The sequence below is a fragment of the Ammodytes marinus genome (assembly GCF_949987685.1).
Source record: "Ammodytes marinus genome assembly, chromosome: 2".
Lineage (NCBI taxonomy): Eukaryota > Metazoa > Chordata > Actinopteri > Uranoscopiformes > Ammodytidae > Ammodytes > Ammodytes marinus.
Genome location: NC_137231.1, coordinates 33647459 through 33661141, shown reverse-complemented (window position 1 = coordinate 33661141; position 13683 = coordinate 33647459). Strand labels below are relative to the sequence as shown.

Sequence of the window (13683 nt, the reverse complement as noted above, 5' to 3'; positions counted from 1 at the left end):
TTGACAGGTTTAGATTTACAGAGATAGGAAAGACGTCGATTAAGTTTCACTTGCATCTTGAACTTCTAATGGCGCAGCAGGAAAAATCATGTGAGTAAACTGAACCAAACTAGATTCAAACGCGCTGCGGGTTTTCAGAAGCTGTTGGTCGAACATCAAACTTGTTGTTATGGTGACACTTGTTCAATTAAAGTATAATATCAATAACTACCATTCAATTATTGATCAGTTGGGCCGCACCTAGTCTACACAGAAGCTTGTAAAAAAAAATTTAAAAAATGTCACTAACAAAATCATAACTGAAGAGGAAAGTTTGAATAATATTCCTCACTTAATACTCTTTTGCGATAAATAATAGTCTGTAGATTAACAGCAGCTACAGTATTTTGGATCAGCACTTTTGGAGAAAATGTGTGTGTGTGTGTGTGTGTGTGTGTGTGTGTGTGTATGTGTGTGTGTGTGTGCGTTTGTGTGTGTGTGGGCGTTCGTGCGTGCGTGCAAGTAGGCCTATGTTTGTGAGAACGTGAGGTAATGTTGGCCGGTTCTTACTTTTCTTCAGTTTGAGGGTTAACACTAATTAAAACAGAAAATAATATAATGTATTATACTTTTGATTAAAGTTAAGTGTATTATGCTTGATCATTGCTGCACTGCTCTAAACTAAGGGAGTGGCATGGTATGTACAATGTGTGGGGAACATTTTAGTGATCTTTCAACGCCACCTGCTGGACATATTGTATATTTCAGGTCTGGGTTTATTTCATTGAGCTTTTTAAGAGAATGATTCCTCTCACTATGGGCCAGTTTCACAGACATGGATTAAGCCTAGTCCTGGACTAAATGGAATTTCAAATGGAGATTGTCCATTGAAAGTTCGATTTAGTCATCCATCCCCCGTTCAGTTAATATACAAAACATATTAGATCATGATCTCTACTTTATTATCCTGTTAACTCGAGAGAATGTAATTATTTATTCATAATAAATTCGAAATAAAATGTAGGCCTAAGATTCTGTATAGAGAGTGAACATTAACTCTCTTTATTATTTATGTAAACAAGCAGACTTCCAAAGCTATTGAAAACCTGGTTTTTAACCCAAAAATGCAGGAATATAAATCATTTCTCTGCTATTGCAGCAGTTGTTATTATTTTCGACATCAATTGTAAATAGTGTTTACAATGAAAAAACTTGCTCATGTTTTTTTCTCCCTCTCTCTCTTTTTTTTGTTGTTGTTGCATGAGTACAGGTTTGACAGGTTTAGATTTACAGAGATAGGAAAGACGTCGATCAAGTTTCACTTGCATCTTGAACTTCTAATGGCGCAGGAGGAAAAATCAGGTGAGTAAACTGAACCAAGCTAGAGCAAATTAGAACACAGCGCTGCGGGTTTTCAGAAGCTGTTGGTGGAACATCAAACTTGTTGTTTTAGTGACACTAGTTCAATTAGAGTTTAATATTAATAACTACTATTAAACTATTACATTATTGATCGGTTGGGCCGCACCTAGTCTACACGGAAGCTTGAAAAAAAAAAAATGTCACTTACAAAATCATAGCTGAAATACTCACTTAATACTATTTTGCAGTGTGATTAATAGTATTGTGTAGATTAACAGTAGCTACAGTATTTTGGACCAGCACTTTGTGGACATAATTGACTCCTGTGTGTGTGTGTGTGTGTGTGTGTGTGTGTGTGTGTGTGTGTGTGTGTGTGTGTGTGTGTGTGTGTGTGTGTGTGTGTGTGTGTGTGTGTGTGTGTGTGTGTGTGTGTGTGTGTGTGTGTGTGTGTGTGGGTGTTCGTGCGTCCTCGCAAGTAGGCCTATGTTTGTGAGACTAGAGTTAATGTTGTCCGGTTCTCACTTTGGGACAGGCCTTTCAAGGGCTGTTTGAGGGTTAATACTTCTTAGGTTAGGGTAATTTTAAGTGTTGGAGTTAGGCAATTATTTATTTATTTATTTATTTATTATTATTCTTCCGGACAATTACACATAATACATAATTTTCTCATTGCATATTCATACATATTACTTTGTGTTATCGTCCGAAGGGAAGCAGGAGAAGCCAAAGGCTTATCGGGTCCCGCCCCCACTTAATTAGTGGTAGCCTAATGGTTATGGTTAGGGAATGCATTATCTCAATGGCTGTCCTCAAAATTATAAGTTTTCTAAAGTGTTTGTGTGTGTGTGTGTGTGTGTGTGTGTGTGTGTGTGTGTGTGTGTGTGTGTGTGTGTGTGTGTGTGTGTGTGTGTGTGAGCGAGCGAGTGAGTGAGTGAGTGAGTGAGTGAATTAAACTGCGTATTTTTTGCAAATTACGCAGTTTAATGTCTCAATGTTCTCTGAAATGAATATAATCTATCAAGTCTATCTTGTTTTACAATAATATTGTCATTTAACTTAGATGAAGTTTACAGAAAACCGGTTTAGATGAGGCGGACTATGCTCTGGTTCGAATGACTCATTAAGCATTTTGAACCAATCACAGCAGTTCTCTATCCAACATTCTATAAACATTCCATGACTGAGCGACTGTTGCCAAGGAGAACATTTGATACATGAGCCTGGGAGCCATGCCAACACAATACTGGCAAAAGATTTTAGACAGTTTTTTCAACTATTTTTTATTTATATTGCACATTTCAAACACAGAGGCCATAAAAAACGGAATAAATCGATATAAACAGAACAAGATGGGTAATGCAATGTGTTATTCATTTGATTAAAGTTAAATTTATTCTGCTTCATCATTGCTGCACTGCTCTAAACTAAGGGAGTGGCATGGTATGTACAATGTGTGGGGAACATGTTAGTGATCTTTATGCGCCACCTGCTGCACATATTGTATATTTCAGCTCTGGGGTTATTTTATTGAGCGTTTTAAGAGAATTATTCCTCTCAATAAATGTGACCAGTGGAATATTCACCTTTCAGAAAGATCAAGATTGAATATGTTTTGTTAATAATAAGATCAGTTATTGGGGCTTCTGTCAGAAAGCACAAAATAAATAAATAAATAAAAATTAAGAAAATGACGTATAGAGGAGTGTTTAAATCATCCATCCGCCGTTCAGTTAATATACAAAACATATTAGACCATCATCTCAACTTTATTATCCTTTTATCAAGAGAAAACAATGTGAATAATACGTAATTATTTGAGGAGATTAAATGTAGGCCCAAGATCCCGTATATGGAGACACAAGCAGCTCTCTAAAAGCTATTGACAATATGCTTTCAAACCTGTATCCATGCAACAACAACAAAAAGAGAGAGAGAGAGAGAGAGAGAGAGAGAGAGAGAGAGAGAGAGAGGGACAAAGAAAACAACATAAGCTTTATTTTAAACCTTATTAAAATTTAAGTAAAAAATAATAACAACTGCTGCAATAGCAGAAAATCACAGCAACAAATCAAAGCAACAAAGAGAGCACATACATTATTTGATTATCAATGCAATTTTAACGTAAAATGTTATATTCCTGCATATGAGGTTGAAAAAAAATATTTTAAAATTAACTTTCTTCAGTTTTTTTATGTAAACAAGCAGCTTTTGAATCTTTTGAAAATATACTTTAAAACTTCATATGCAGGAATACAAATCACTACGTTAAAAATGCGGTGATAATAAACTCATTGATGTGCTCTCTATAACATAAGGCCAACTATTTAATTTGTTGCCGCGATGTTCTGCTATTGCAGCAGTTGTTATTATGTTTGACGTCAATTTTTAATAAGATTTATAATAAAGGGAACTAGCTTATTTTTGTTTTCTCTTTCTCTCTCTCTCTCTCTCTCTCTCTCTCTCTCTCTCTTCCTATCTCTATCCACATCTCCCTTTTCTGTTGTTGTTGCACACAGTACACAGTACCTGTTGAGTACAGGTTTGACAGGTTTAGATTTACAGAGATAGGTAAGACGTCGATTAAGTTTCACTTGCATCTTGAACTTCTAATGGCGCAGCAGGAAAAATCAGGTGAGTAAACTGAACCAAACTAAATTCAAACACGCTGCAGGTTTTCAGAAGCTGTTGGTGGAACGTCAAACTTGTTGTTATGTCGACACTAGTTCAGTTAAAGTATAATATTAATAACTACTATTAAGCTATTTCATTATTGATCGGTTGGGCCGCACCTAATCTACAAGGAAGCTTGAAAAAAAAATTGCTAACAAAATCATAACTGAAAAGGAAAGTTTGAATAATATTCCTCACTGAATACTCTTTTGCAGTGTTCATTCTTAATAGTCTGTAGATTATCAGCAGCTACAGTATTTTGACCAAGCACTTTTGGAAATAATAATGCGTGCGTGCAAGTAGGCCTATGTTTGTGAGAACGTAAAGTTGGCTGGTTCTCACTTTAGGACAGGCCTTTAAAGGGCTGTTTGAGGGTTATAGGTTAGGGTAAGTTTGAGGGTTATAGGTTAGGGTAAGTTTAAGGGTTGGGGTTAGGCAATTACTGGTAATGGTTATGGTTAGGGAATGCATTATGTCAATGGGTGTCCTCACAAGTATATGTTTACTAAAGCGTGTGTGTTTGTGTGTGTGAGAGAGTGAGAGAGAGACGGGGGGCTATGTTTTTATTGCAAATTACGCAATTTAATGACTCAATGTTCTCTGAAATGAATATGGTATGTCAAATCTATCTATCTTGTTTTACAATAGTAGCAATTTACCTATGCAGTTCCATACTGTCCAACTAAGGCTATTATTTTAGGAAAGTTACCATTAATTTGCATATTGTATAAGTATAAGAAACTTGGAGCTTTTTCCTTCTCTCTCTCTCTCTCTCTCTCTCTCTCTCTCTCTCTCCTTATCTCTCTCTCACACACACTCTAGAGAGATAGAGAGAAAGAGAGAACGAAAGAAAGAGAGAAAGAGATATATGTATGTATATATATATATATATATATATAGAGAGCGAGAGAGAGAGAGAGAGAGAGAGAGAGAGAGGGATAGGGTAAGTTTTTATTCCAAATTATGCAGTTTAATGACTGTTCTCTGAAATGAATAGAATCCATCAAATCTAGCTATGCAGTTCCATAATGTCCAGCTAAGGCTATTCTTTTAGGAAAGTTACCGTTCATTGGCATATTGTATAAGTTTAATATATTTATATGAAACTTGCAGCTTTAGTTGTCGCATTTGGTGTAATGTTTAGATTAATCCCCTTCACTATGCAATTCGGGTTGGTCCCTAATAGTAAGCATCTGAAAATATTTAGGCATTCTTTTCAATCCAAATGAAAAGAGATCGTCATTTAAGTTTAATAAAGTTTACAGAAATATGATTTCGATGAGGCGGGCTCTGCTCTGGTTCCAATGACTCATTAAGGATTTTGAACCAATCACAGCAGTTCTCTGTCCAACATTCTATAAACATTCCATGACTGAGCGGCTGTTGCCAAGGAGAACATTTGATTCATGAGCCTGGGAGCCATGCCAACACAATCCTGGCAAACATTCTAGACAGTTTGTTCAACTAAGTTTCATAATATTTATGAACATTTAATTTCAATCAGATTTTTGTAAAAGCTTATTGAGACACCCAACTTTGATATCAAATACTGTTTTTACTAAATTTAGATTTTTAAAGTAAAATCCAAATTATATTTTTATTGCTGTTGTTTAACCATTTAGACATTTTTGTAAATGTTCACACAAGCTTTTGACACAACTACATTTTTTATCTTTATTTTCAGGTATCTTATATGTTGTTTTGTATTGTATCTTGTTCAGCACTTTGGTCAACTGGTATTGTTTTTAAGTGTGCTATAGAAATAAATTCGACTTTGACATATACGTTTAGCTTGTTGTTTTGTCTTGTTTTCAGAGTAACTGAAGGTCTCCAGCAAAGCTTTTCTCCTGGTTCTTTCAACATGGCCACTGCTGGAGCATCTGGTGAGTACAGGACAATATTCCTCTGTTTTGTTGTTTCATGTTATATAACCAGAATGTGAAATAGATCCACAAATGAAATGAGAAAAATGGGAAACTGCTGGAGTTGAGGTATCTTGTTTTCTCTAGATTGACCAACTATACATCAAACAAATTAAACTAAATATTGATTAAAATTGTGTTTTCAGTGATTCAGAAATGCTTTTATAGCTTGAATAGTCCACTACTATCTATCTATCTATCTATTTATCTATCTATTAGGGATGCACCGAAATTAAAATTATTGGCCGAAACCGAATACCGAAAGAGGCTTTTGCAGTTTTGTTTATTATTTAGTCAATTCTTTCAACATTGCATACATGAACTCCCAAATGTTCTCCTCAAACATAGCATACAACTAAAAAGCAACCCTAAATAAACAAAGAAACAGTAAAACCTTCAAATCTAAGAGTAAAATTAACATTTTACTAGGAATTCATTTGTGAACCACTCAATGATTTTTACCTTGACTTATATGAGGATGAATCTACACAAAGATCGACTTATTGCCTTTTTCCTTTTTTATTTTTTGCAGTGCAGTGCAGGTTGAGCTGCTATAAAAAAACTGCACCACAGCTCCCACTGTAATGTTCAGACGTCAGAATTTGCATCAAAGCCCTGATCTTAACAATGAGAGATTTTAAATGATGTCCATGCTTAGGAGGTGATTGTAACTTTTTTTAGCTGTCAAACTAAAGTCTTTTTTGCGCGGCGGCCCTCACCGGCGAGGTGTCACTGTGAATGACACTGTTACCAACCGTCGCACTGTCAGAGTTTCACCGGGTGAATCGCTGCTTCACTCGCGCAAGGCTTTTGTGTTTCTATGGTGATTAGACATCAGTCTTGGACGAGCGTTTTAACTTTATGCTGCATAAAGCATTGCACTGTCTGCGCCGTGTTTCATCCAGTTTGAAAAAATGCTCCCACACTGGACTCTGACATTTCCATGCAAGCACCTTCCAAACTGCTCCTGCTGCGCGCTCACAAAGAGACGTGGACTCGCATACACGGTTACGTCTCTCTTTACTGCCATTTCCTGGTTTACAAGCACGCAGCTCTTTTAAAAACATATTTCCTTCGGTCATTTAGTAATTTTGTTCGGCCTTTTAACTGTTTCGGGCCGAAACCGCCGTACATTCCATCCATCCATCCATCCATCCATCCATCTATTTAATTTTTCGGTTTTCTTACAGAGCAAAGCAAAGGGAAACCTCTGATCCGCAGCAGCAGTGAGATAATTTGTGAGATAATCTTTCAAACTGAGCTAAAGTTAGTCTGGAGCTGTAGTTCAAATCAAATTCACCTTGGCCCCTAGGCTATAAAGCTAAGTCATGTGTTCACACTCACTCACGGCTACGGGCAGGGTAAAACATTTGACATTTTAAAAGTAACTACAACTACCGCCTGTTGGTTCTATGAGGCATGCGAATGCAAAATGCTGAAAGTCCAGTGGTGGTAGGTAATGCTTAAAAAAAGATAAAGCTCCTAAGAAGCAACACTATGGTACAAGGTCAATGAGACTTACAATATGTAAGGTCACAGTAACCTTTGACCACCAAAATCTGATCAGTCAGAGTGGACATTTATGCAAAGTTTGAAGACAATCCTTCAAAGCGTTCATGAAATATTGCATTCATAAGAAAACCTAAAGCCTCCAGCCTTCGTCTCATGCCGTTGCAGAGGCATGAAAATATTCCAGATCAGGAAAACAGTGGTGTTGGATTACAGTCACATTGAAAAAAACCTGATGCTCCACATGTTTGTTGATAAGATGTGTGTTGCAACCTGCTCAGTAGAGTTGGAAGCCAACCAGCTGCAGTGAGACTGGTATCGATACACACAGACAGGTTACATAGTAGAAAAAAAAAGTTTTTTCTACCATAATGTGTAATGTCAGATTTTTAAAACGGATTCCATAATATTTCAATTGTAACAGAAAAGTTCAGGAACCGGTATCGAAGTCTAGGTATCATATCTGTATTGAAAAATGTTGAACAATACCCAGCTCTAGGCAGCAGGAAATGGGGAGAATCCACTCAAACATAGCACCTCAAAATGTTGATCGTAAAGCTCAAAAGCTTATTCCAAGTGAGCTGCCGCTAGATATGTTTACTTTCAATATTCTGGCTTAGACTGGCTACACAGCATTCCAGCAACCAAAACAGAAATTAACACAAGCAGAGAACGACACAAAGCACAAAGCGTGTCTTCCTCTTAAAATGTACTAGTTGCTAATTTTCCAAACCCTTCAACTATCATACTTTTGGTGTGCCAATCTCTGACAAAATGGATGATGCAACATCACACCAAGACCAGGCAATAACCATTGATTTTTTCTATATCAGTTTGTTAAAAGATACAAACCCAAGAAAAATAAATACAAGTTCACTCATGAAATGACAAGGTATCCACATTCAAATTAATATATGTTCTGTATCCTTACAATCGCAGATGATCCTCAACCTTTGAGGCGGAGCAGCAGTTTTGAATGGCTGCCACCTAGCTGTGAGTATAACTGAACAGAGTTAGAATGATCCTCTGTATTAAAGCCACTACGAGTAAGATGGCACGTTGGCGTCCCCTTTGGACAAAAGTGGTAGTATTTTTACGACACCCGCTGTCGCAAATGCTCGTGCCAGGCGCGTGAGTGTGGACTGAGAAGGGTTTAATATAGTGCATGTCCATGTGTTGAAAGTGTGAGGACTCTTTTCGGCTCCGTGAGAGTGGTTTTGACACTGCATCAACTAATGCCAGTCAGTACACATACCTGATTGCAATGAGTTGATGCAGCAGCGTCACCTAACTACTCTCTCTCACGGAGCTGTGTCCTCACAGAAAGTGAATGAAAGAGAGACGGCAGTATGGATCACGATGAGGTAATGTGTTTGTGTTGTTGATGTAAATAATGACTATTTCAGATAATGGTTATCTGATGATGGTGAAGCAAAGCAAACTTTGTGTTAGTACCAACCGCTCATTCATTTAGGAGTAAACACTGCAGTAGTTTCGCTCTCGTGAAATTGTATACACGTTGCTTGGCAACGCCCTCCCGCCCGCCTATCACTCTCCCTTTTCTTCTCTTTTTTTCTTTGATGGTTCAGCCCCGTTATCAGTCATTAGACGACAAATAACTGTCTCAAACAAGGCTCCCGCTCCCCTTCCCTCACCTGGAGGGATAGGCTTCTCAAATCGCGTTGCAGCACCACACTGAAATCTGCAACCAATACGGATATGTGACCATAGAGCCTGCACGAGCGAACCGAAAATCGGACTGGGTGTGCGACCAGACCAAAAGCAGTAATAAAAACTATATAAAAACGTCTTTCTTTGCACTGATGGTCTCGTTTGCTGTTAAAGGTAATTTATGATTATCAGAGGAAACATGAGGCTGTTTAAAAGATATTTAAATGTTACTCGATACCGCTTTAACATCACCTGTTGTTGTAATTTTGATTAAAGTACCTGTATACACTACCTGTCAAAAGTTTTTGAACACCTTCATTTTTGCGTTTTGTTATTGCAATATATACAGTTTAATTTTCCAATGTGCTCTGAAACTAAATTAAAGGTTCAGCAAGTGATATGTTCCTTTTAGCTAACTTCCTGTCAGTGACTGCAGTTAGTAGTCCCCTCCCTTACTGCAAAGTTGAATGACTGGGAGACCTGTGCATACTATTTAAGTGAATGCTGTATTAATACAGAGTAATATAACAAGAATATTAACAAAACTTCTTCTCCTTACTTCTCCTTCAATCTATGTGATCCATCCATGTAATCTAACATTAATAGCAATTTACTGCAGGTCAAAATTGTCCAACAATGCATTTATTCAAAGGTTTTGGGATTCATTAACTAAAATTGGGACACCTGAACCAATTGTTTGAATCAACTTTCAAGGCTTTATTTACTTACATTGCTGCAGAAAAGATCAAAGTTTGAACCCATTCCTTGTACAGACAACACAGCAATCGTACCTGGATGGTGCACACCAAAAGCAGATCAAACAAGCTTACCTAGACCTTGTTAAAGCAGAGGTCTCTGTACGCTTCCAAACCAACTCTGTTGCGGTTAGTTTGTGGTGAGGTGGACAATCTACTTACCCTGTAGCTTTTTTTTGTTGTAATTTTCAGTCTGAATATTGTTTTGCAATTCATCATTTAAGCTAATAATGAAATTGTGCACTTTTCACATAATTATTGATCGTTAAATTATTTAATTTCAGATTAATCTGAAAAACTTGTTAAAGAAATGAGAGGACAATAATTAACAATAAATTCATTTCAATCCTATTCAAATCTTCTCATATTAATATGTTTTGCACCAAGTTATGGAGAGCAGTATTTAAACAAGTACCGAAAAGTATAGATACCGAACAGAGGTACCAGCACTGGTACCGGTATCGAAAAACTCCTAACGATACCCATCCCTAGTTCTCGTGTGGTTTATGCTGCTGTATTTTGTTTCACTTCTGACTAGAGCAAACACTAGCTGTGAAAGGGAACCAAACCATTCTAAACAATTTGAATCATTATCCAATCTGGTGCGAACCAAGGAAGAGAGCTAGAAGCAGACTATCAGTGGTGAAACTGATTGATACTAGTTACTAATTTTCCAAACCCTTCAACTATCATACTTTTGGTGTGCCAATCTCTGACAAAATGGATGATGCAACATCACACCAAGACCAGGCAATAACCATTGATTTTTTCTATATCAGTTTGTTAAAAGATACAAACCCAAGAAAAATAAATACAAGTTCACTCGTGAAATGACAAGGTATCCACATTCAAATTAATATATTTTCTGTATCCTTACAATCACAGATGATCCTCAACCTATGAAGCGGAGCAGCCGTTTTGAATGGCTGCCACCTAGCTGTGAGTATAACTGAACAGAGTTAGAATGATCCTCTATATTAACATCACCTGTTGTTGTAATTTTGATTAAAGTACCTGTATACACTACCTGTCAAAAGTTTTTGAACACCTTAATTTTTCCGTTTTGTTATTGCAATATATACAGTTTAATTTTCCAATGTGCTCTGAAACTAAATTAAAGGTTCAGCAAGTTCCTTTTAGCTAACTTCCTGTCAGTAACTGCAGTTAGTAGTCCCCTCCCTTACTGCAAAGTTGAATGACTGGGAGACCTGTGTTATGAACTGCGCATACTATTTAAGTGAATGCTGTATTAATACAGAGTAATATAACAAGAATATTAACAAAACTTCTTCTCCTTACTTCTCCTTTAATCTATGTGATCTAGGGATCTTTTCTATGCAGGTGCTGGTGTTTGGTCCCCTAAGTGGCGGCAGCAGATTCACACGGCCGGTGGCATGATTGACAGCAGCAGCACTCATTCATCCGTATTCCCAAACCCTGACCTGTGTATCTGAGAGCCTTTGTAGTTTCATTATGGGGGCGGGACCTGATAAGCCTTTGGCTTCTTCCGTCTCCCTTCGGACAACACAAAGTATGATGTATGAATATTTGCAAGAGAAAATTGTGTATTGTGTGGAATTGTCCGAAAAAAGAATAATAAATAAATAAATAAATAAATTATTGCGTGTAAATTGTGTTCGGTAGGGGTGAGCTGCCATTTCTTTTGTTGAGTTTGTCTTCTGTTTTGGTTTATTGTGGAAGTAGTTGGTGATTGCTCTTTTGTTTGTTTATCCTGGCATTAGTCAGTAATCAGCTCACCCTGCAGCTTTAACCATTAGGCGCTCTTGGGTACATTCCTGTCCTTTTGCACTTGTTTTAGGCAAGGCAAGGCAAGGCAAGGCAAGGCAAGGCAAGGCAAGGCAAGTCTATTTATATAGCACAATTCAGACACAAAGCCATTCAAAGTGCTTTACACTTTACGCTTTGTTTTGTGTATAACTTTGGTTGTGCTAATGTTAACTGAATACATTTTGGCCAGGGATTTTTTTTTTCAAATATTTTGTGAATTTCTACTTAGCAACTTTGTACCATCTATAATTAAGCCAGGTCACTCTCAGCTCCCTAAGGACGTTTTTGTCCGCCATTGACTTTCATTCAAAACAGCCTTTTTTAACCAATTTGATCCTGCTGTCATTACAGCATTACATATTTTTCTCAATGATTTTATGCTTTCATCCTTGACATAAAGCCAACACCATCACCATTTGGAGCCATTTCCCTATATTTGGCATAGGGTTGAATTACAAGCAATTTTCCAGGTTGTCGGTCCTGCCCCCCACAGTGCAATGGAAAATAATCAACCTAAATGGTGTGAGTGTGTTGGTAGGGATGCTAGTGTGTGGTGCATATGTGTGTGTTGAGAAATGATAGTGTGTGTGTGTGTGTTTGTGTACACACAGCCACACCTTACACACTCAAACTTGTATGGGAAAAAATGGTCCAATTTGAAAGCATTAAATCCTGTAAAAACTTTGTTTTTTCAAACCATAGCCATGATGACAAACGCATGTGAATTTGATGATATTAGGCAATAATCCAAAACTTAAGACACCAAAATTCCTTTTTTAGCTTTATCTAGCTCAATCATTTATTTCCTCCTGTTTTTTCTGAGGATCTGAGTTGCAGGACTTAACATAAGAAATATGAGAAATTAATGGAAAGTGTGGATCTATATGGATACCTTAGGGTGTGTGTGTGTGTCTGTTGTGGAATTACTGTGTGTGTATTTGTGTGTCTTTGTGTGCATGCATATGTGTGCAGCTATAAGGTACAATTTGTTGGCTTTCAGGTGGCTGTAGGTTCACAGTACTTTGTTGACATCATCAAAGAAACCGGAATTAAAAGAGTCAAATTGACAATGAATGAATATTTGATATGTATGTACAGAGCTCAAGTGGGATAAAAGGTTTGTAAAAAAAAAGTAGAAAATGTTTTTACTGTATAATGTTTTTATGGCAGTTCATAGGGAGGGGATGTTTTTGTCCTAAAGGTAAGTAAGGTGCAGTAAAAGTTAAGGTGACACAAGGGTTAAGTTGTATTTTGTTATGGTTTGGTATAAATAAATTGATCATTTATACTTTGGAAAACGTCTGTGCGTGGTGGTTTGGGGATCGGGGAGTGGGATTACACTTTTATGTTGTACCTCCATTTTTCCCCTAGACAGGGGCATAACATTCCTCTAATCATAGTTTGTCAAATTTCTTCTACTATTATGAGTTAATGGATCATTGCTTCGAGATTTGTGATTTTTTTTATTTGCATTATAAATATGTTAGCTCCCTGCATATTTAAGCTCATGCAGAAGTTTCGTACAATATTGTAATATGCAATGTAATATTACACATACACGTCACAGAGAAATAACAAAGTACTGGATTATATACCTGTGTAACGTGTCTTTCACTCTGTCGTGAATAAATATTTGAATATTTTATCAAATATTTTTCCTTACTGACAGCTCACATAAACACCCACGGGCACACAGCTGAGATTCATTCATGACCTTAAACACTTCAGTTGAAAATGATAATAATAATTAAAGCAATTAAATATTGAAAGGAGCCTAGCCTACATACTAAATTAGACCTATATCAAGTTTGAAGGTGTAGTTCCAACAATAACTAACATTTGTAAATGTGTAATTACATTACAGTGAGTGTTTACACACTCTTTAAAAGAAGACTCTTTTGACCCTTTAGCTGTGGCTGTAGAATTATAATGTTTACTTAAGAAAAAGGAGAACTGCCATGACATAGAGTGTTGAGATGTATGAAAATATTGAAACTTTTTTTTGTACATATCTGATTCTTAAGGGG

General features: G+C 36.9%; 1 long non-coding RNA gene across 2 annotated transcripts; it reads left to right on the top strand.

Annotated features, from left to right (window-relative positions):
* The first annotated feature begins 2 nt into the window (after positions 1–2).
* Positions 3–11485, top strand: LOC307265821. Of its 2 annotated transcripts, XR_013845356.1 has the most exons (6): positions 3–90; positions 1250–1341; positions 5827–5894; positions 8382–8435; positions 10754–10807; positions 11193–11485. It is a non-coding gene; the product is annotated as an uncharacterized lncRNA (long non-coding RNA). The 2 variants fall into 2 exon arrangements; XR_013845357.1 differs by lacking the exons at positions 3–90; positions 1250–1341 and adding an exon at positions 3878–3972.
* The last annotated feature ends 2198 nt before the right edge of the window (positions 11486–13683 follow it).